This window comes from Panthera pardus, unplaced genomic scaffold (genome assembly GCF_024362965.1).
Source record: "Panthera pardus isolate Hobbes unplaced genomic scaffold, ASM2436296v1 HiC_scaffold_2, whole genome shotgun sequence".
In the NCBI taxonomy this organism is placed as follows: Eukaryota; Metazoa; Chordata; class Mammalia; order Carnivora; family Felidae; genus Panthera; species Panthera pardus.
In genome coordinates this window covers 104,737,958-104,760,379 of record NW_026526765.1, presented here as the reverse complement: position 1 = coordinate 104,760,379, position 22,422 = coordinate 104,737,958, and the positions used below count along the sequence as shown (strand labels likewise).

General features: G+C 41.4%; 1 long non-coding RNA gene across 1 annotated transcript in view; it reads left to right on the top strand.

Moving 5' to 3' along the window:
- The first annotated feature begins 11,762 nt into the window (after window positions 1-11,762).
- Window positions 11,763-22,422, top strand: part of LOC109275062 (uncharacterized) — a 342,535-nt gene continuing 331,875 nt past the window's right edge. Inside the window, exon 1 of the long non-coding RNA XR_008423841.1 lies at window positions 11,763-11,878. This is a non-coding gene — a long non-coding RNA (uncharacterized LOC109275062). The remainder of the gene's footprint in view (window positions 11,879-22,422) is intronic.

The following is a 22,422-nucleotide window of genomic DNA, read 5'->3' as shown; positions in this document are numbered from 1 at the left end:
TAAAACCATGGAAGGACTTCAGATTTTCCTCTGAGTGCAAAGAGAGCTATCACAGGATGTCCAGCAGAGAAGGGACACTTGCATTTGACTGACATTTTGTTTATTCTTGCTACTCAAATAAATATTTATTTTTTTCTTTGTGTTTTTATTTAAATTCCAGTTAGTTAACAGACAGCGTAATAGGGGCTCCTGGGTGGCTCAGTTGGTTAAGCGTCCAACTCTTGATTTCGGCTCAGGTAATGATCTCATGGTTCCTGAGATCGAGTCCCATGTTGAGCTTGTGCTGACAGCATGGAGCCTGTTTGGGATTCTCTCTCTCTCTCCCTTTATCTCTGTCCCTCCCTCACTTTCTCTCTCTCTCTCTCTCAGACACAATAAATAAACTTAAAAAAAATCCATACAGTGTAGTGTTTCAGGTGTAGAATTTAGTGATTCATCACTTAAAAAAGTATCCCTCTGCTGTGTGCACTGTAGGTGAGCAAGGAAGCAAACACAAACCTTGGGGGAAGTTATTTCAGTAATCAAAGTGAGAGATAATGGTGACTTGGACCAGGGTGATAGGTAGCAGCAGAGGTGGTGAGAAATGGGCAAAAATGGCTATATTGAGAAAATAAGGCCCATAGGATTTCTGGATAGACTGGATGTTGGCGGGAGGGTGGGGGACGGGGAGATGTGTGTCAAAAATGACACCAACATTTTTGGTCTGAGCAACTGGAAGCTAGACTAAATTCAGAGTTTTGTCTGGAACTCCTACCCCAAACATCTTAATTCCCTAAAGTCACTGGAACAGCTCAACAGCCCTGAACTTTCCAGACAGCTGCATGGAGTTGTCATCCATCCTTCCCTGGAGAGTGTCTGATCCCTTCCCTAAACTTACGTCCTACTCCTCTTTCTGTCACATCTGTGCACAGGGGACTCGGTCAATTTGCCATCAGCACAATGCTCAGCCCACATTCCAGCTGTGACACACTGTTGCAGTGCATCCTGGGACTTCCTCTTGAGGTTGGTCTGACACTGTGGTGTTCCTTTGACCCTGGGCTCTGTGTTCACACCCAAGGCTCCAGGAGGTTGGCCTGATTATTATTTTGCAAAGAAAAGTTTCTCCTTGTTCTGTTCCAGAACAGTTGAGGTCATTCAGTAGCCCCGAAACTCTCTGCTGGCCCAGGTGGCCTGGCCAAGTGCCATTTGAGGTAACTATGCCCTGTTTACTCAATTTCTTCCTGGACTTTTAATATTCTCATTGATGGGGCTTTGGACTAGTTTATATGACAGGCTCGGTGAAAAGACCATTCCGTTAAGAAGCTGCAGCTGTTAAGAGAGAAGGCTCATTTTCCCTGCATATGTGCAGTTATGTGGGTATGCGTATCGGGTGCTATAGGGCTTTGGGAAATGTTTTGGAGAGTCAGTGGCAAGAACAGTTGTCTAAGACCTTGTTTTGACCCAGTCGCTCACCCCACATAAGCCTCTCAGCAAGTAACACGAAGGGGTCAAGCATCTCCTGTGTCTTCCCCCATGAGACTCAGGAGTGTCACTGTTTCTCCTGCTTTTCAGTTGGCAAGAGGATCCTGTTTGTGTGTGCACCTGTGTCCATGAGCCCGTATGTACACGTTCTTGGAAAGAAGTCTCTGGGGGGACTAAACTGAACTGACTCCCAACTGTTCAGGAGCAGTCAGTGTTTAATTTGCCAGCTTCCCCTTAATCGCACCCACAAGCTCTTCCAAATTCCACCCTGCCCCCCCATATCTCAGTATTCACCCAACTCTTGCCTGCCCTGCTCCCATGGCCCCTGCCCCTCCCCCACCTGGTGCCCAGTCTGACAAAATGCATTCTGGGTAGGCTGTGGAAAGATCCTGGAAGGGGGAGCGGAAGGCCCCTCGGGTATGCAAATGAACCGGAAGTGCTGCAGTCGTCTGCTTAGGGAGCTGAAAATGGTGAAAAGAGGTGTGTGTTCCTTAGAGCTTTCAAAGTCATCTGACTCGAAAACTGCTCATGAGGGGGACCGAGAGGTCTTTGGGCATGTCTCGAAACCTCTGGACATATGGCCTTGCGCTCCCCAGAGTAACATCTGAATTCACGCCTCCTGTGAGTTGTGCTCTTATTGGGGGACTCAAGAAGGGTTGGGACCGGAGCCAAATGCCAGGGATTCCACCTTCTAGAAACATCCCGTGAACTAATGCAGAGCTGAGCCAGCCTGGGCCAAACTGTTGGGGCGCTGATTCAACACAGCTCATCGTATCTGGCTGAATTTAGCTTTGCTTAGCATGTAATCAAATTAAAGTGTGAGAAGATGTTTTTCTCCTTGTTTTGAAAGTGGTTGCAGCAAAACCCTTTATGAAGCCTTTACTCTTCTGTGTACTATTTAGACTTGGTGGGGTCAGTGGGAGGTAGGTGTGATTTTATTTAGGAGAGCGTGGGCTCTGGTGACACCATTTCTTCCAAATACCACACAACAGGGAGAGGTAACAGCCGAGTCTGCAGGGAGCTTGTCTCTGGGAATGCGAGTGGGGAGAAACACTTCTGAGCTCTCGTACAGCAGAACCCCAGCGTTTTGTGTGTGTGTGTGTGTGTGTGTGTGTGTGTGTGCGCGCGCGCGTGTGTGTGTATGTGTGTGTGTGCGCGCGCGTGCACGTGTGCTCCTGGGGTCTAGTTGATATAAAACTCTAGAATGCTGGAATGTCCTCTGATAAACTCCATGTCAACAGTTGTTTATTTAGCATTTGCTTTGGGCCAGGAACCATTCTCAGGGCTTTGGATGTATTAGCTTAGATTTACAAGTTACTGACTATGTTAACAAAAAGCAAGTTGCCCAAGAGTATGCATTGTGTTCTTTTGTTCCTATAAGAAATGATTATATTGTATATATATTTGCAGGGGAGGGAAATCTACCGGAAGGGTATCTCCGAAAATGGTATAGTGGTTGCCTTTTAGGAGACTGAGAGACTCCTCAACTGAGAACTTGTGGTGTGGGAGGGAGAGTTTTCATTCAGTACTTTTTTCAGAACTTTTGGTCTGTTTGAATTATTTTTAATCATGTGTGATGTATTCTTGTTTCAATAAAAAAATACATTTATTTTGAAGGAGAATGAAATGAAACTTTATAGTCCAAGTCAACTTTGTGGATCAGACGCTAGGGCTGAATCCTGGTGATGGACAAGTGCAAGGTAGTACAATGGTTACAGTACCAGGGGCAGGTTGCAGGGGGGAGGTTTGTGGAGGATGGTTTTGACACAAAGAAGCCTGTAAGCAATAGCTCCGAAGTCAAATTGGAGGGAGAATTGGAAATAGCAGTTAAAGTTCACTTGACATGAATCACTGTCAAACTTAAATGTGCAATTTTGCACCTGTAACTCTCCTGCGATGTATATATTGTTCTGATTCCAAGATTGCCTCAGCCTGCAAGATTAGCCCGCCTCACTTTGTCATATGACTAAACTGAACCCCACTATGATGTGATTGTTACCACTTCTACAGATAGTCAGAAGTTTGGCCCAGTCATCTGATCCTCACATACATAGATGGACATTACTGTGCAAGTGTTTTGAGAGGTTCAAGGCAAATGAGACCCAAGCCTGCCACTCCGAGGAGCCCACTGTCTTAGAGACAACGCATGCACCATGAACTCTAACAGAGGCTCCAGTGTTATAACTTCGGCCAGAAGAATATATACAGGATTATGAGGTTTCAGAGAAGAGAAGGGTTGCATTAGTCAGGAGGCATTTGGGGACATTTAAAAAGTGCTTTGCTTGCCATTTGGGATTTTGCTAGAGGGAAGGGAAGATAGTTCATGCAGGAGAGTGGCTTCAGGAATTTGAGCATGAAACATGGTTAGGAAACTGATAAGGAAGTTTGGTTGAAATGCTAGGCATTTGTTTTTTTTTGTTTTTTTTATGAAATTTATTGTCAAATTGGTTTCCATACAACACCCACTGCTCATCCCAAAAAATGCCCTCTTCAATACCCATCACCCACCCTCCGCTCCCTCCCACCCCCTCGTCAACCCTCAGTTTGTTCTCAGTTTTTAAGAGTCTCTTATGCTTCGGCTCTCTCCCACACTAACCTCTTTTTTTGTTTTTTCCTTCCCCTCCCCCATGGGTTTCTGTTAAGTTTCTCAGGATCCACATTAGAGTGAAAACATATGGTATCTGTCTTTCTCTGTATGGCTTATTTCACTTAGCATAACACTCTCCAGTTCCATCCATGTTGCTACAAAGGGCCATATTTTCATTCTTTCTCATTGCCACGTAGTACTCCATTGTGTATATAAACCATTAGGCTCTTTCCATAATTTGGCTATTGTTGAGAGTGCTGCTGTAAACATTGGGGTACAAGTGCCCCTATGCGTCACCACTCCTGTATCCCTTGGGTAAATTCCTAGCAGTGCTATTGCTGGGTCATAGGGTAGATCTATTTTTAATTTTTGGAGGAACCTCCACACTGTTTTCCAGAGCAGCTGCACCAGTTTGCATTCCCACCAACAGTGCAAGAGGGTTCCCGTTTCTCCACATCCTCTCCAGCATCTATAGTTTCCTGATTTGTTCATTTTGGCCACTCTGACTGGCATGACGTGGTATCTGAGACCTGAGAGCACAACTTCATCCTTAAAGATAGTAGAGTTAATTAATAAACACTTATTAACTTAAAAATTTTTTAATTCGAGTGTAGTTAACATACAGTGTTGTATTAGTTTCAGCTATATAACATAGTACAACTTTTCTATACATTGCTCAGTGCTCATCAGGGTAAGTGTGCTCTTAATCCCCTTCACCTCTTTCACCCATCCCCCACCCACCTCCCCTCTGGCAGCCACGAGTTTGTTCTCTGTAGTTAAGAGTCTGGTTTTTGGTTGGTCTCTTTTTTCTTTGTTTATTTTGTTTCTAAAATTGCACCTATGAGTGAAATCATATGGCATTTGTCTTTCTCTGACTGACGTATTTCCCTTAGCCTTTTACTCTCTAGATATATCCATGTTGCTGCATATCTTAAGATTTAGTCTTTTTAATGGCTTAGTAATATTCCATTGTATATATATACATCACATCTTTTTTTTACGTATATATATTTTTTATAATTTAACTTTATTTTTTATTTTTAAAATTTACATCCGAATTAGTTAGTATATAGTGAAACAATGATTTCAGGAGTAGATTCCTTAATGCCCCTTACCCATTTAGCCCATCCTCCCTCCCACAACCCCTCCAGCCATCCTCAGTTTGTTCTCCATATTTATGAGTCTCTTTTGTTTTGTCCCCCTCCCTGTTTTTATATTATTTTTGTTTCCCTTCCCTTATGTTCATCTGTTTTGTCTCTTAAAGTCCTCATATGACTGAAGTCATATGATTTTTGTCTTTCTCTCACTGACCAATTTCACTTAGCATAATAACCTCCAGTTCCATCCACGTAGTTGCAAATGGCAAGATTTCATTCTTTTTGATTGCCGAGTAATACTCCATTGTATATATATACCACATCTTCTTTATCCATTCATCCGTAGATGGACATTTGGGCTCTTTCCACACTTTGGCTATTGTTGATAGTGCTGCTGTGAACATGGGGGTGCATGTGTCCCTTCAAAACAGCATACTTGTATCCCTTGGATAAATACCTAGTAGTGCAATTGCTGGGTCATAGGGTAGTTCTATTTTTAGTTTTTTGAGGAATCTCCATACTATTTTCCAGAGTGACTGCACCAGCTTGCATTCCCACGAACAATGCAAAAGACATCCTCTTTCTCCACATCCTCGCCAACATCTCTTGTTGCCTGAGTTGTTAATGTTAGCCATTCTGACAGGTGTAAGGTGGTATCTCAATGTGGTTTTGATTTTTATTTCCCTGATGATGAGTGATGTGGAGGGAGCATTGTTTCATGTGTCGGTTGGCCATCTGGATGTCTTCTTTGGAGAAGTGTCTACTCATGTCTTTTGCCCATTTCTTCACTGGACTATTTGTTTTTTGGGTGTTGAGTTTGATATCCAAACCAGATAAAGGGTTTGGATACTAACCCTTTATTTGATATATTGTTTGCAAATATCTTTTCCCATTCTGTCAGTTGCCTTTTATTTTTGTTGATTGTTTCCTTCTCTGTGCAGAAGCTTTTTATTTTGATGAGGTCCCAGTAGTTCATTTTTGCTTTTGTTTCCCTTGCCTCCGGAGACGTGTTGAGTAAGAAATTGCTGTGGGCAAGATCAAAGAGGTTTTTGACGGCTTTCTCCTTGAGGATTTTGATGGCTTCCTGTCTTACATTGAGGTCTTTCATCCACTTTGAGTTTACTTTTGTGAATGGTGTAAGAAAGTGATCCAGGTTCATTCTTCTGCATGTTGCTGTCCAGTTTTCCCAGCACCACTTGCCGAAGAGACTGTCTTTATTCCATTGGGTATTCTTTCCTACTTTGTCAAAGATGAGTTGCCTATACGTTTGTGGGTCCATTTCTGGGTTCTTTATTCTGTTCCATTGGTCTGAGTGTCTGTTCTTGTGCCAGTACCATACTGTCTTGATGATTACAGCTTTGTAGTATAGCTTGAAGTCTGGGATTATGATGCCTCCTGCTTTGGTTTTCTTTTTCAAGATCGCTTTGGCTATTCGGGGTCTTTTCTGGTTCCATACAAATTTTAGGATTATTTTTTCTAGCTCTGTGAAGAATGCTGGTGTTACTTTGATAGGGATCGCGTTCAATATGTAGATTGCTTTGGGTAGTATCGACATTTTAACAATATTTGTTCTTCCTATCCAGGAGCATGGACTCTTTTTCCATTTCTTTGTGTCTTCTTCAATTTCTTTCATAAGCTTTCTATAGTTTTCAGTGTATAGACTTTTCACCTCTTTGGTTAGATTTATTCCTAGGTATTTTATGGTTTTTTGTGCAACTGTAAATGGGATAGATTCCTTGATTTCTCTGTCGCTTCATTGTTGGTGTATAGGAGTGCAACCGATTTCTGTGCATTGGTTTTATATCCTGCAATTTTGCTGAATTCATGAATCAGTTCTAGCAGTTTTTTGGTGGAATCTTTTGGGTTTTCCATATAGAGTATCATGTCATCTGAAAAGAGTGAATGTTTGACCTCCTCCTGGCTGATTTGGATGCTTTTTATTTCTTTGTGTTGTCTGATTGCAGAGGCTAAGACTTCCAATACTATGTTGAATAACAGTGGCGAGAGTTGACATCCCTGTCTTGTTCCTGACCTTAGGGGGAGAGCTCTCGGTTTTTCCCCATTGAGGATATTAGCATTGGGTCACTCGTATATGGCTTTTATCATCTCGAGGTATGATCCTCTATCCCTACTTTCTTGAGGGTTTTTATCAAGAAAGGATGCTGTATTTTATAAAATGCTTTCTCTGCATCTATTGAGAGGATCATATGGTTCTTGTCCTTTCTTTTATTGATGTGATGAATCACGTTAATTGTTTTGTGGATATTGAACCACCCTGCATCCCAGGTATAAATCCCACTTGGTCATGGTGAATATTTTTTTAAATGTATTGTTGGATCCAGTTGGCTAATATCTTGTTGAGGATTGTTGCATCCATGTTCATCAGGGAAATTGGTCTATTGTTCTCCTTTTTAGTGGGGTCTCTGTCTGGTTTTGGAATCGGTAATGCTGGCTTCATAGAAAGAGTTTGGAAGTTTTCCTTCCATTTCTATTTTTTGGAACGGTTTCAAGAGAATAGGTGTTAACTCCTCCTTAAATGTTTGGTAGAATTCCCCTGGAAAGCCATCTGGCCCTGGACGCTTGTTTTTTGCCAGATTTTTGATTACTAATTCGATTTCCTTACTGGTTATGGGTCTGTTCAAATTTTCTATTTCTTCCTGTTTCAGATTTGGTAGTGTATATGTTTCTAGGAATTTGTCCATTTCTTCCAGATTGCCCATTTTATTGGCATATAATTGCTCATAATATTCTCTTTTTATTGTTTTTATTTCTGTTGTGTTGGTTGTGATTTCTCCTCTTTCATTCTTGATTTTACTTATTTGGGTCCTTTCCTTTTTCTTCTTGATCAAACTGGCTAGTGGTTTATCAATTTTGTTAATTCTTTCAAAGAACCAGCTTCTGGTTTCATTGATCTGTTCTGCTGTTTTTTTGGTTTCAATAGCATTAATTTCTGCTCTAATGTTTATTATTTCCTGACTTCTGCTGTTTTGGGGTTTGTTTTTACTGTTCTTTTTCCAGCTCCTTAAGGCGTAGGTTAGGTTGTGTATCTGAGATCTTTCTTCCTTCTTTAGGAAGGCCTGGATTGCTATATGCGCAGCCTTTGCTGCGTCCCAGAGGTTTTGGGTTGTGGTGCTATCATTTTCATTGACTTCCATATACTTTTCAATTTCTTCTTTAACTGCTTGGTTAGCCCATTCATTCCTTAGTAGGATGTTCTTCAGTCTCCAAGTATTTGTTACCTTTCCAAATTTTTTCTTGTGGTTGATTTTGAATTTCATAGCATCGTGGTCTGAAAATATGCACGGTATGATCTTGATCTTTTTGTACTTGCTTAGGGCTGATTTGTGTCCTAGTATATGGTCTATTCTGGAGAATGTTCCATGTGCACTGGAGAAGAATGTATATTCTGCTGCTTTAGGATGAAATGTTCTGAATATATCTGTTAAGTCCATCTGGTCCAATGTGTCATTCAAAGCCATTGTTTCCTTGTTGATTTTTTGATTAGATGATCTGTCCATTGCTGTGAGTGGGGTGTTGAAGTCTCCTACTATTATAGTATTACTATTGAGTTTCTTGATGTTTGTGATTAATTGATTTATATATTTGGGTGCTTCCACATTTGGCGCATAAATGTTTACAATTGTTAGGTCTTCTTGGTCTATAGAACCCTTGATTATGATATAATGCCCTTCTGCATCTCTTGATACAGTCTTTACTTTAAAGTCTAGATTGTCTGATATCAGTATGGCTACTCCGGCTTTCTTTTGTTGACCATTAGCATGATAGATGGTTCTCCATCCCCTTATTTCCAATCTGTTGGTGTCTTTAGGTCTAAAGTGGGTCTCTTGTAAACAGCATATGGATGGGTCTTGTTTTCTTATCCATTCTGTTACCCTATGTCTTTTAATTGGAGCATTGAGTCCATTGACGTTTAGAGTGAGTACTGAAAGATATGAATTTATTGCCATTATGATGCTTGTAGAATTGGAGTTTCTGGTGGTGTTCTCTGGTCCTTTCTAATCTTTTGTTGCTTTGGGTATACACACACACACACACACACACACATTACATATATTTATATATATATATATTTATATATATATACATACATATACATATATACACATATAAATTTTCATCTTTTTTCCCCTCAGAGAGTCCCCCTTAATATTTCTTGCAGGGCTGTTTTAGGGGTCACAAACTCCTTTAATTTTTGTTTGCCTGGGAAACTTTGTATCTCTCCTTCTATTTTGAATGACAGCCTTGCTGGATAAAGAATTCTTGGCTGCATATTTTTCTGATTCAGCACACTGAGCATATCCTGCCACTCCTTTCTGGCCTGCCAAGCTTCTGTGGATAGGTTTGCTGCAAATCTGATCTGTCTTCCCTTGTAGGTTAGGGACTTTTTTTCCCTTGCTGCTTTCAGGATTCTCTCCTTGCCTGAGTATTTTGTGAATTTGACTATGATATGCCTTGTTGATGGTCGGTTTTTGTTGAATCTAATGGGGGTCCTCTGTGCTTCCTGGATTTTGATGTCTGTGTCTTTCCCCAGGTTAGGAAAGTTTTGCACTATGATTTGCTCACATAACCCTTCTACCCCTACTTCTCTGTCTTACTCCTCTGCGACCCCTATGATTCTCATGTTGTTCCTTTTTAATGGGTCACTGATTTCTCTAATTCTTAAATCATGCTCTTTTGCCTTAACCTCCCTCTTTTTCTCTGCTTCGTTATTCTCTATAAGTTTGTCCTCTATATTGCTGATTCTCTATTCTGCCTCGTCCATCCTTGCTGCTGCTTCATCCATCCGTGAATGCAGCTCAGTTATAACATTTTTAATTTCATTCTGGCTATTTTTTACTTCTTTTATCTCTGCAGAAAGGGATTCTAATCTATTTTCGACTCCGGCTAGTATTCTTATTATCGTGATTCTAAATTCTGGTTCAGACATCTTGCTTGTGTCTGTGTTGGTTAAATCCCTGGCTGTTGTTTTTTCGCATTCTTTCTTTTGGGGTGAATTCCTTCGTTTTGTCATTTTGAAGGGAGAAAAGGTTAATGAGGTAAAAAAATTGAAAATAAAAAAATTAAAATTAAAAAATATTAAAATTAAAAATTAAAAACACACCCACACAAAAATCAAATAGATGATGCTAGATCCTAGGTGTGTTTTGGTCTGGGTGTAGAAAGTGGTTTGACAGATTAGAGAAACAAACAAACAAAAAAAGGGGGGGGAAGAAAAAAAAAGGAAATCGTTTGAGAATTTGAAAAAATGAATACACTAAAGTAGACTAAAATACACAAAAGTAGAGAATATAGTAGAAAAAATTATAGAAAAATATTTTTAATAAAAATTAAAAAGAAATACGAATTTTTCCGTTTTCTGTATGTAAGAAAAAAGAAAAGAAATGAAAAAGAGAAAAAAGATAAAAAAAGAAAAGACAAAAAAAGAAATCATTTGAAAATTTGAAAAAGTGAATACACTGTAGTAGACTGAAATAAAATGATGAGAGTAAGATAGAATTTGAAAAAATTTACATAAAAGCAAAAAATATAGTAATAAAAATTAAATAAAAATAATTTTAAAATAAATTGAAAGTAAAAATGAAGTTTTTCTCTTTCTGCATTCAAGAAAAAGAAAAGAAACGAAAAGGAGAGAAAAAGGGAAAGAAAGAAAAAAGGAATTGTTTGAAAATTTGAAAAGGTGAGTACACTGAGACTAAAATAAAATGACGGAAGTAAAGTAGAATTTGAAAAAATTTACACAAAAGTAAAAAATATAGTAATAAAAATTAAAGATATTTTTAATAAAAATTGAAAATAAAAATGAGTTTTTTCTTTCTGTATTCAAGAAAAAGAAAAGAATTGTAAAAGAGAAAAAGGAAAAAGAGGAAAACAAAAATTGAATAGATGAACCTGCTAACAGATTGAAGTAGGACTGAAATTGCTTCTTTTTCCCCTAGAGGTCAGTCCATATGACTCTTTATAGTCCATAAATTAAGCCGGCGGTGAGGTTTGTGTTCTTGAAGAGCGAAGTTGGCCCAGTTGGGCAGGGCTCGGTGTAACAGCTCCGCTCTCCCCTAGATGGCGCTGCTAGCCTACTGGGGTGGATTGTTGCGATGCTCCTCGGTGCGCATGCGCATGCGAGGGAGCGGTGAAAAATGGCGTCAACCAGTCACTCCGTTTGTTCTGGATCAGCAATCGTGCACCAGTCCTCCGTCTTCAGCTCTCGTCCACTCCCTGGTTTTCCATTCTCTGTGACCAGGCCCCAGGCAGTACCTCCCTCCCAAGTTTTGTCTCAGATGCGGCTGTTTTCCCCCGGCCCATTACTTCCGAAGGACTGTGGCTTTGACCCGCTCCCCCCGTCTGAGGGAGGGTCTCACGGAGCAATGGCCGAATGTCGGCTGCACCCAGGAACGCCCGCTGGACCCTGCTTTTGCCGGTGCCCCGAGACTGCGGCCAGGTGCCAGCCCACCCCCCCAAAAAATCGCAAGACAGTGTAGCCTCAGCATTTCAGGGACCATGAAAAATTGCAACCCACATCTGGCACCAGGCTTCACCCTCAACAACCTTGCCCCAGCACCAGCTGCCTTGCGGGGTCTGCTGGGACCAGGTGGCTTCAACAGTCTCTACCAAATGTCCTTCCTGCAGTGGAACCCCTTTTCCCCGTGTGGCCCGAGAACCTCCCGGACGCCACTCTGTTCCTGGGGATTCACCTTTCCCGCCAGAGCACCGCCAGGTATTGAGCTGCGGAGTTGCAGCCTTTGCGCTCCCCTTGTTTACAGTCTTAATGGAATTTAAACCCTCTCCTTTCTTCTTTCTCCCTTTTTAGTTTAGTCCCTGCGGCTGTTTCCAATTTTCCACTTTCTCTCCAGCTGCTTTTGGGGAGGGGTGCTTTTCCTGTATGCTCCCCCCTCTCCAGTCTCTGTCCTCTCTCCGCCCACAAAAGGGGTTTCCTAACTTTCGGGGCTTCTTGCTCCTCAAGTTCAGTATTTCGTGTCACGTACCTGCTGAATTCTGTGGTTCAGGTTGTGCAGATTGTTGTGTTAATCTTCCAGTTGGTTTTCTAGGTGTGTAGGATGGTTTAGTGTTGGTCTGGCTGTATTTCATGGACGCAAGACCCACAAAAAGCTTCCATGCTGTTCCACCATCTTCCCACATCTTCTTTATCCATTCGTTTATCACTGGACACCTGGGCTGCTTTCCTAATTTGTGTATTGTAAATAATGCTGCAGTAAACTTGGGGTGCATATATCTTTTTGATTTAGTGTTTTTGTATTCTTTGGGTAAATACCCAGTAATGGAATTACTGGATTATATGATAATTCTGTTTTTAAGTTTAAAAAAAAATTTTTTTTAACGTTTATTTATTTTTGAGACAGAGAGAGACAGAGAGAGACAGAGCATGAACGGGGGAGGGTCAGAGAGAGGGAGACACAGAATCTGAGACAGGCTCCAGGCTCTGAGCTCTGAGCTGTCAGCACAGAGTCCGACGCGGGGCTCGAACTCACGGACCGCGAGATCATGACCTGAGCCGAAGTCGGCCGCTTAACTGACTAAGCCACCCTGGTGCCCTTTCTGTTTTTAAGTTTTTGAGAAACCTCCATCCTATTTTCCCCAGGGGCTACTCAACTTTGCATTCCCACCGAGAGTGCAAGAGCAACTTTTTTTTCCCTCTACATCCTCACCAACACTTCCTCTTTCTTGTGTCTTTGAAAACACTAACTTTTAAAAACAGGGAGTTATTATGGTTTTTAATAATTTGTATCTAATTCCCAAAATATACCAGGCAGCTTAAAATAGCGTATGTAACACTGTGCTATATCTCTTGCGAACATTAATATGTTCCCCATTATAAAAACCTGTGAGATAAGGATTATTACTCTTTTCCAAGTTCACATAATGAGAAAGGAGCAGGTTCAAATTAATGCCTTTTTTTTTTCTCAGATACCCAAGCCCTTTCCACCACACCTACCTACCTCCTTACTGAATTGTTTATAATATTAATTTCCATATATCTCTGTTATATTAGTGTTTGGAGATAAGCATTGTCATTTGAATTTGTCTGAGTTTCCTGGTAGAAGAGAAACATGGAAAGGTAGGTAGGTAGATAGATATGGAGAGATTGGCACAGACTGAGAGGTGAATAGCTTATGTTAATACATATTTTTATGTATTTAAGCAAAAATTTTAAATGGTAAATTTGATGAGTTTTCCACTAAAAAAGTCAAATTGGGATAAAGTAAAAATATTTGAAGTCACCGTAATTGAATTCCAAAATGTTTTAAAGTATCTTGAAGGTGGATTAATTAAAGCACTGAATCCAATCTCCCCACCTCTGCTTCCTTTATGGACAGGTCTTGTGATTCTGAAGGTGATCTCACTCATTGAAGAAAAACTTATTGATCAAAAGACCCTTCTATGTGTGTACAATACAGTAATCCCATCTCTCTCTTCCATGCTCAATGTTGGTGTATTTTTTGTCTACACCTCTGGATTATAAACTCCTTGGGAGTGAAGACTCTTCTTGTTCTCTCCTATTTTTTTGGGAAACTGATCAGGGTCAGGCCCATCGTGTGCTCACTGATTCATGCCAGACAATCAGACGTGCTTTCAGGCCATGAGAGGAGACGTCCATGAGTAAACAGGGGGAAAAAAGAAGACAACATGGGTGCCTGGTGGGAGAGGCTGGTTGTGTAAGAGGGTAACCAGCTCTGTATCCTCACTGTCTGCTTACAGGACCTCTTGTTTATTACCTAAGTTCAAACTTTGCTGGAGATGCCAGCACCTAATGTCATTACCCTCCCCCTCCAGTACAGACTAGGGACACAGGTGGGGTGATATGGCATCAGCGATCTGCCTGATATCAGATTGGGGTGGATGTGCAAGCAGATGTTTGTTTTTGAATGACCAGACAGGCTGTCTCCTGAGATCTGACCAAAACTGGAACTTGGAGGAGATTCAGCTGGCTTTGGTTCAAACCAGACAAACTAAAACAATGCTAACAGCCAGGGAAGGAGTCTCAAGACCCCGCCGGAAATGCCTACTCACCTTCAGCCTGAAGTCCGTAAAGTATAAACACGAGTATGTGAGCAGCCTTTGAGTCCTTGTGCCCTCCGTCACTGCATAGAACCATGCAGAACCGTTCTTCTATGGGATAGAATGATGGCTGCAAATTTATAAATAATAACATTAAGTGGTATTGCAGCTAGGTGAACATCTGGTAGATAGAAATGACAGAAGCAGGGGCACCTGGGTGGCCCAGTAGGTTGAGTGTCTGGCTTTGGCTCAGGTCATGGTCTCATAGGTTCCTGAGTTTGAGCCCCCTGTCCGACTCGGCTGGGTCCTGTCAGCAGGGAGCCTGCTGCTTCTCCTCTGTCCCCCTCTCTTTCTGCCCCTCCCTGCTGGTGCTGTCAAAAATAAATAAACATTTTTTAAAAATGAGAGAAGCATATTCACAATATAGAAGATTCTTAGGTTGTGGAAAATTAGTCTAAAATTAGAGAAATCCTAACACTGCCATTTATTGTCTATTGACCCTGACCATAATGTTAGGTACATATAATTGTGTGGACTCAGGTGGGTGAAAAAGATAATATCTCTGAGACGGAAATAAAATGGAGTGGAGAACTGGCAAGGATGTTGTCCATATTTGTTAACATTTTGGAAGCAGGTGGTCTGCTAAGTCTAGTGACAAGCCACTATGGTGCCTTTGGACCTGATGCCTCATCCCATGTGCTTTAGACAATCCTCCTTTTGGGTTACAGCATAAGAGTTAGCTTGAAGCGTAGCTGCCAGGCCCATTTCATGGCTTTCTGTCTCTCTTTCACACACACACACACACACAATTTCATATGTGTATGAGGGAGGGCACGATGGAACATCCAATGTGGTTTAGCTTTCAGGACTGTAAATGAGAGCCTCTTTGTCAGTGAAAAGCAAACAAAACAAACTGGCCTGGGGTCAGCATGCTCTGGAATGTAGAATTGTTTGTCGCCAGTCAAACAGCCGCCTGATGTTGGGTTTACATAATGTTTCAGCAAACCGAAACAATGAGGACATTTACCATTAACTCTTGGCCTGAGCCATAAAACCAGAATGGGGAAGATCAGGGTCATTAGCTCTGATTCTTGAGACCCTGAAAACATAGCTCTTCCCAGGTCAAAACAGCTACTTACAACAAGTCATACAAATTTATTTAACACCTAGTATTATGCCAAAGACTGTCTGGATAGGACGATGCAAAGGCCCAAGCCCTTTCGTAGGGTCAGACAGATTTCCAGGCCTGCACTGAGATCTACCTAGCAGGTAGAGAAACTAGTAACTGTGGGGTGTCATTGTTAACGTGATTTTCTATTTAGACAAAATGCCCTGGGTGAGTATAAACAGAAGAGAGTGTTCAAGTTCACCTGTGGAGTCAGAAAAATTTCCAAGAGGTGGTAGCATTTGAGATGAAGGGTAGACATTTGCTAGGACCACAAACTGGTGGTGATGGGGTGGGCACAGAGGTGCATGCTGGACACCAGGATAAATAAGGGCATGGTGTGAAGAGCATGGATTTTCCAGAAACTACTAAAAATAACATAGTGGTGTCAAATGTTGTGGTCAGAATAAGCACCCTCTTGTGTGTATATCAGGCCAGGTGCTGATATTTTATCCTGGGCAAGGAGGAATGCCAGTGGAATATTTTGAGCTGAGGTAATGATTTGGCCGTGTTTGTGTCTTAGATCAGTGCAGTGGCCTCAAGGCGGACAAGTGGGAGGATGGGTGACTGGAGCGGGTGAAGTGGTCCTTCGGGCATGGGTTTGGGCAAGTTTTCCTGACCGGAACACACTGTGGAGTTGTTAGGCGCAGGTGAATCATCAGAGGCCTGCATAAGCAGCCATGGGATCTATGAGGGGAGCAGTGGGACATCAGGAACCAGCTGTATGGTCAGCCCTCGCTCCACGCAAATGACAGGGTTCAGGAATTGCTCTGTGAAGCCCCCGGGCCTCACCTGACTTCTGAGAGCTGTCCTCAATGCTGGGCAGTGGGTTCACCACTGCTCTGGGGCGTCAGGGACTGGAGAGCCAGGCTGTGTCAGCTTTGAGCAGTGCATCTGAGGTCCTGCTGCCTTGCCAGTGTCTGGAGCATAGCAGTGGGTCTTAATAAAAGATTTGTTGATCGAGCAGAACCCAACACTAATATAGGAGCTGGGGGTTCAGCAATGACCATATCACACAAAGCCCCTGTCTTGGAGGGGCATGTATTCCAGGTGGTGAGACCAGCAGTCAGCAAACGAAACAAAATGCGTAAAAAGCTGGATGGTGAAATACACTGGAAAGAAAAAATACGGTGGTGAGGGTGGTTTGGAGTTTTAATGAAGATGTTTAAGAAAGGTTTTACTGAGCAAAGACCTGCAGGAAGTTGGAGGGCACCCATTAAGACATATGGGAGAAGAGCTATCCAAGGGAAGAGTCTGGGCCGAGATGTCGAATGGGGTGTGTTGGCACGTTGGGAGCAGCAAGGGGACCAGCGTGGCCCCAGAGAAGTGACTGAGGGTTTAGCGGGGTGGGAGGACAAAGCTGGGAGTTTGTCCTCCGCTCTGAGTGTTATGGAAAGTTCAGTTTGCTGTCCTTGCTAGACATGGGCAGCAGGAGCCAATGTCCTTGAAATAAGAAGTAGGAGGACTGCTGTGTGTTAGAAGGGCCTACAGATAGCAGCCACAGTGCCTTAATTTTTGGGATGCAGAGGGAGATGGGAATATGGACTAATATTAGATATCATGGAGTTACTCTTAATTTGCTTAGGTGTGATTATTCTATCAATAGAATGGGAGAATATGTAGGAGAATGTCCTCATTCTGAAAAGAGGCCGTAGTTATGGGTGAATTGTCATGATACCAGCAACTTTTTTTTTTTTTTTCAAGTTTGTTTGTTTGTTTGTGTGTTTAGAGAGAGCATGAGTCAGGGAGGACCAGAGAGAGAGGGAGAGAGAGAATCCCAAGGAGGTTCCCTACTGTCAGTGTAGAATGTAACTGGGGACTTGAACCCACAAACCATGAGATCATGACCTTAGCTGAAGTCAGATGTTTAACTGACTGAGCTACTGAGGTGCCTCAGGAACTTACTTTGAAATGATTCAACACACATACATACACACACACACACACACACACACACACACACACGCACACAATTGAATGGATACATATATACATAGATAATACCAAAATATAAACCATTGTTGCATCTGTGTGGTCTGTACATAGATTCTGGTTGTACTAGTCTGTCAACTTTCATTTTAGAAAATTTTGATTTTGAAAAGTTGGGAAAGACCCTTTCTGCTATTGTCCATTTTTCTTGGCTCTGCTTTTGGTTGCACTTACTTATTCTCATGAGATTCTGCCTAGCCCCGTAGGCAATTTATTTACTTTGGACCAGAAATGTTTACCTCTGGAGGCTTATAGGAGACATGGAGCGTAGGGATTTGGATGGGATATCTTGTGGGTGGTACTCCAAACACTTGGCTGGCGATCCTGAACAAGATAGGTCTCTCAGTGGACAGATCGTGCGTGCCTCCCAATTTTAAGACACTTCCATGCATGGGGAGGACAAAGAAGAAATGTAGCTTTGGGGAGACTGATTCCTCTCTGGAGTGCGTGTTTTCCCTGATGTTGTGGTTCTAAATTATTCTGCTGTTTACCTGCTGTGTGGCCTGACAAGAGGGTAATGTGATTTAGAAACTCAGCAGTCATCCAGAAAGTCTGTTTCCAGTCAGGCGCTTACCAGGCACTGTCAGGGGATTGGCCTGTGGTATATTAAATCCCAAATTTAGTCCAGAGGCCAATATATCTGCAAATGTTAGAAAAGTTCAGTTGCCCTTTGCATGGGTCTCATCAATTCCATGTGGTATTTTCCATGTGAAAGTAAGAAGTAGTGCATCCAGAAAGCTGGGATTAGCACCTCAGGTCTCCTGATAAGATGTCAGCATATGGTTAAGATGTGAACATTTATATACACACACACCCTGTGTCAGCCACACAAGACAAAAAAAAAAAATAACTCTGGAAAAATAACTTAGATCTCAGAGAAAAGAAGAATGTAGGTGGTAATGTATAAAGGACTTCCTAAAAATGAAGTTTTTCACAGTCTTTGATTTAAAAAAGTCTTTTGTTCGCTGTAGGAATAACAATAAAAGAGAAAAGTCATTTGAAGCTAAGTGGGGAAGTAGAAAAATGAATTGTAGTTCTGTGTATTCTCAGTCCAGTAATAATAATAATACTAGCAACTGTAATGCCAGTTAACATTTATTGAGTGCTTACTGTGTACCAGGCATGGTAAGCACTTTTCACATTTAACTTATTGAATTCTCATAATGACCTAGGAGGTAACTATTATTATTATCCTAAGTTTTAGAAAGCTGAGGTCCAGAGAAGTGAAATAACTTGTGTGAGGTCCTATGATGAGTTATGACCAGATAAGATCTATCAAGTGGTCTTTTGAGGCAAGCTAAATAAAACTGTATTGTATTTTTGTAGAGTCCCATTTTTACTTCCTCCTCTTGCCATGGTAAGGCTCGTCTGATCCCTCTGCAGGAGGGAAAAATGCTTTCATGACTCACTGTTAAAAAATTAATGTTGTACAGCAGGACTTATATATTTGGAATAAAACTTTCACAAAACACTTTTACTATATGTGATACACTTTGCTATTTCCCATTGTATTCTATTTCATTTTAAGAATGCTGATTGTGACACGCTCATGGATTTTATGTCTTGCTTAATGATTTAGAACCCATTGTTTAGAAAAACTCTTCTTTAGTTCACTTCACTTTTCACAGTCATCTTATGAAGTCGGTATAATTTTAACACCCGTTTTACAGATGAGAGAACTGAGTTAGTATGTTCAGGGTTTATGCAAAGAAGCCAAAGTCTATACCTTATACTTGAGATTATATATTTTTCAAAACAGACATTAGTTATGTTAAAACACAGCTTTGTAAATTCTTATGAGCTTAATACATTGTCTGTAGCCTGAATAAATACACAGTCTTGTACATCCGGGTATATGGGCACTGTTCTAGATCTAATACAAGAAGATGGGCCTATAGTTTATCAAAGGTAAAGTAACTAAAGTTGTGGTAGCTTTTAGTTATTATACCTGTTTCATCATTTGATTAAATAATTACAACTTTTGTCATATGGAGATCTGAGGAAGTCTTTGAGATCAGAGTTGCTTATTTTCTAGGAAAAGGATTGAAACACAGAGGCCACACCTTCAGAAGTGTGGTTAGCAGACTCATCTGGGGATTTGTGAATTACATATGTCGTTTTGTCAGCCTCCAGTGAAATTTCAGCGTATGTATCAATCATTAGTAGGCGATGGACCACGCAGCATGACACATTCCACTTGTGCTCTCACACAGCACACGAGAGTTTGTCACCAACAGAAATTATCAATATTTCGTATCACCTCCCAGTATTACAGACATTTCAAAATATCATTCATGCTCATCAACTAAACTGAAGTCATGCTAGTTACCAGAGCCACCATTAGATCTTGGTATTGAATGTGCTGATGGAGAAGCACACGTATTAGTGCATCACAAATGTTGTTCTTAATATTTTGGTCATTGCGTTTCAGTATAATTTTATGTTTTCGAGTACATTAGAAAATAGAAATAAGAAAGGGTCCATAGGTCTTACCAGATTGTCCGAGTGGGCCATGGCTCTGAAATGCATTAAGGCCTTGGCTAAAGGACGGGGGTGGAGGAGCTTGAACATCAGCTGATGGTTCCTGGAGACCTCTTTAGAAACAGGGCCTGTTTCTAGCCCCTCAGCATCAACATCATTTATTGTGATGGTTTGGCATATGGAGAAGTGGGCTACCTGCTCTTTCTAGGCAATGTGGAAACTGATGGGAGCCAGTTCTTTGGTCCTTTAAGTTTTTTCCTCTGGTCTCTGAGTCTGTCCCTTATGTTCACTTTCCTGTTTTTGCCTTCTTCATTGATAGGACTCTGCCTCTTATATTTGGCACACAGAGGCATGAAGGAGTTTTAGAGCTACCGTTTTGCTGAATTTAAGTGGAGGAAGTCACCTTTGTTTAGCAGATACCCATTGTTTATGGTTTCAACAACAACAACAAAAAACCCAACTGACTGATTTTCTTGTCCAAGTAGTGGGAAAAACCTACATTTCTGGGCTGAGTCCTGGTGTTAGTCTTCCTAAATATTCATGTTGCTTTGCAGAAGTTAAGGGCCAGGGAAATGACCAGTGATTTATATTATTGCTAGACCTGCATTACAGTGCTGGGAACATTAAATAATAAGTAACACACCTACTCTCTCTCAAAAGTCTCTGCTTTGATAAAGGGTTGCAATGGTTTTCATTAAGTCTTGTGTTAAATTTAGCCATAAAAATGTTCTGTATATTTACAGGAAAATAGGTTATTGTGTGTTCTATGAATTGACATGTTTGACAAAGCTGAATTATTCTAATCTTGGGATCATCAGGATACACAAAGTTTAATTTACCTCTGAAATTCCTTTGAGATGATATATACTCCCTTCTATGATGTTATCAGAGTTACCTCTGATTGAATAACTCCATTCCTTTTTCACAATCTTAGCATGTTCCCTCTGTTGTCAGTAGAATGATGGAGTTCAAGATGCTTAAAAGGGGGCCCAGGGTTTCATGGTCTGGGCCCTGCTACTTCTTTATGGCTGACCATCTTCCCCCATGTTATATACATTTCATCCTTTCTAAGGTCCTTGTATTTTCCTGCACTCATTCTGACTTCAACTACCATGACTCTGCATAGGTGATTCTTTCTCTTGCTCTATTTGCTTCCTGGAAAACTCCTACTGGTCCTTTAAAATCTCTTGGGCATCACTCTCTTTAGGAAGACTTCCCTTTAAAAAAAGTGGTTTTAGGGGCGCCTGGGTGGCTCAGTCGGTTAAGCATCCGACTTGGGCTCAGGTCATGATCTCACGGTCTGTGAGTTTGAACCCCGCGTCAGGCTCTGTGCTGACAGCTCAGAGCCTGGAGCCTGTTTCAGATTCTGTGTTTCCCTCTCTCTCCGACCCTCCCCCATTCATGCTCTGTCTCTCTCTATCTCAAAAATAAATAAACATTAAAAAGAATTTAAAAAAATGGTTTTAATTCCAGTATTGCTAACATACAGTGTACTATTTTCAGGTGAAACTAGGTGAAACTAGTTTCAGGTGTACAATATAGTGATTCAACAATTTCATCCTTCACCCACTGCTCATCACCACAAGTACCCTCCTTAATCCCCAAGAAGACTTCCCTTGTATTGACCTCCATTCATTGGTACCCATCCAATAGAGGCTGGAAGATCTGTGTTGGCATATTAACTGGCGGTATTGCTCTGAATGCATTAAAATGGCTTATTTTCAGAGTTGTATCCACCTTTAAAATGGAATTCTCCTTGAGGAGAAAGAGAGTGTCTTTATCTCTTTATTCCAGGTGTCTAGCATGAGACAGGTACTCTTCTGATTTTGGATGAAAAAATATAATGATCATGCTAACCTAACTGATGGTGTGTTGAGAGGATGGAGTAGTAAAATTCAAGCATTACATATTACATATCATATGGGTCACTTCTAGTGTCCTTCCTTATGTACTCATAGCCTAACTTTTGACTCCAGCCGTTGCTGTGACAAGTGTGTGCACTTGTGACCCATCAACTCCTTGTCTCACCTGCACCACTTAATTCTTGCTTCCTGACCTAGGGCTTCTCTGATGCTTCTGCTTGCAGAGGCCAGGCCACTCATTCTACCCTATGCTCACACTGGAAGTGAGAGTGATCTAAACCCTATGGGGCAATGGTGGTAATTGCTGGGTAAATATTACCCAGTCCCTGCATTTCTCAGGAAGACACTGGGGGCTCATTCTGCAAGACAGGTCAAGTATCCCAGGAGGAAGGAGCCTCAGTTGCCCATCCCAGTGACTATTTCAATAAAAGTTCCATGTATTGGCTTCCCCTCCTTCCCTGTTTCAATCCGCCTTGTTCTTTACTCCTGTACCTTGGAATCACTTCCCAAAAAAATGATCTTGTCTGAGGCTCTGCTTTTGAGGAAACCAGACTAAGTCAGAGCCCTGATTTAAAACCAGCCTCACTATGTTATATTTTTCTTAGCTTGAGCGATGTTTGGAGACTATTTGCAAGTCTCATAAAGTAGCCAGATGGTATGGAATACAAATAAATAGGATAGCATCCCCTGAGTTTTGTATAAATGTGCTATAAAGTATGTGATGCTTTGTGAGTTAGGGATTCTTAT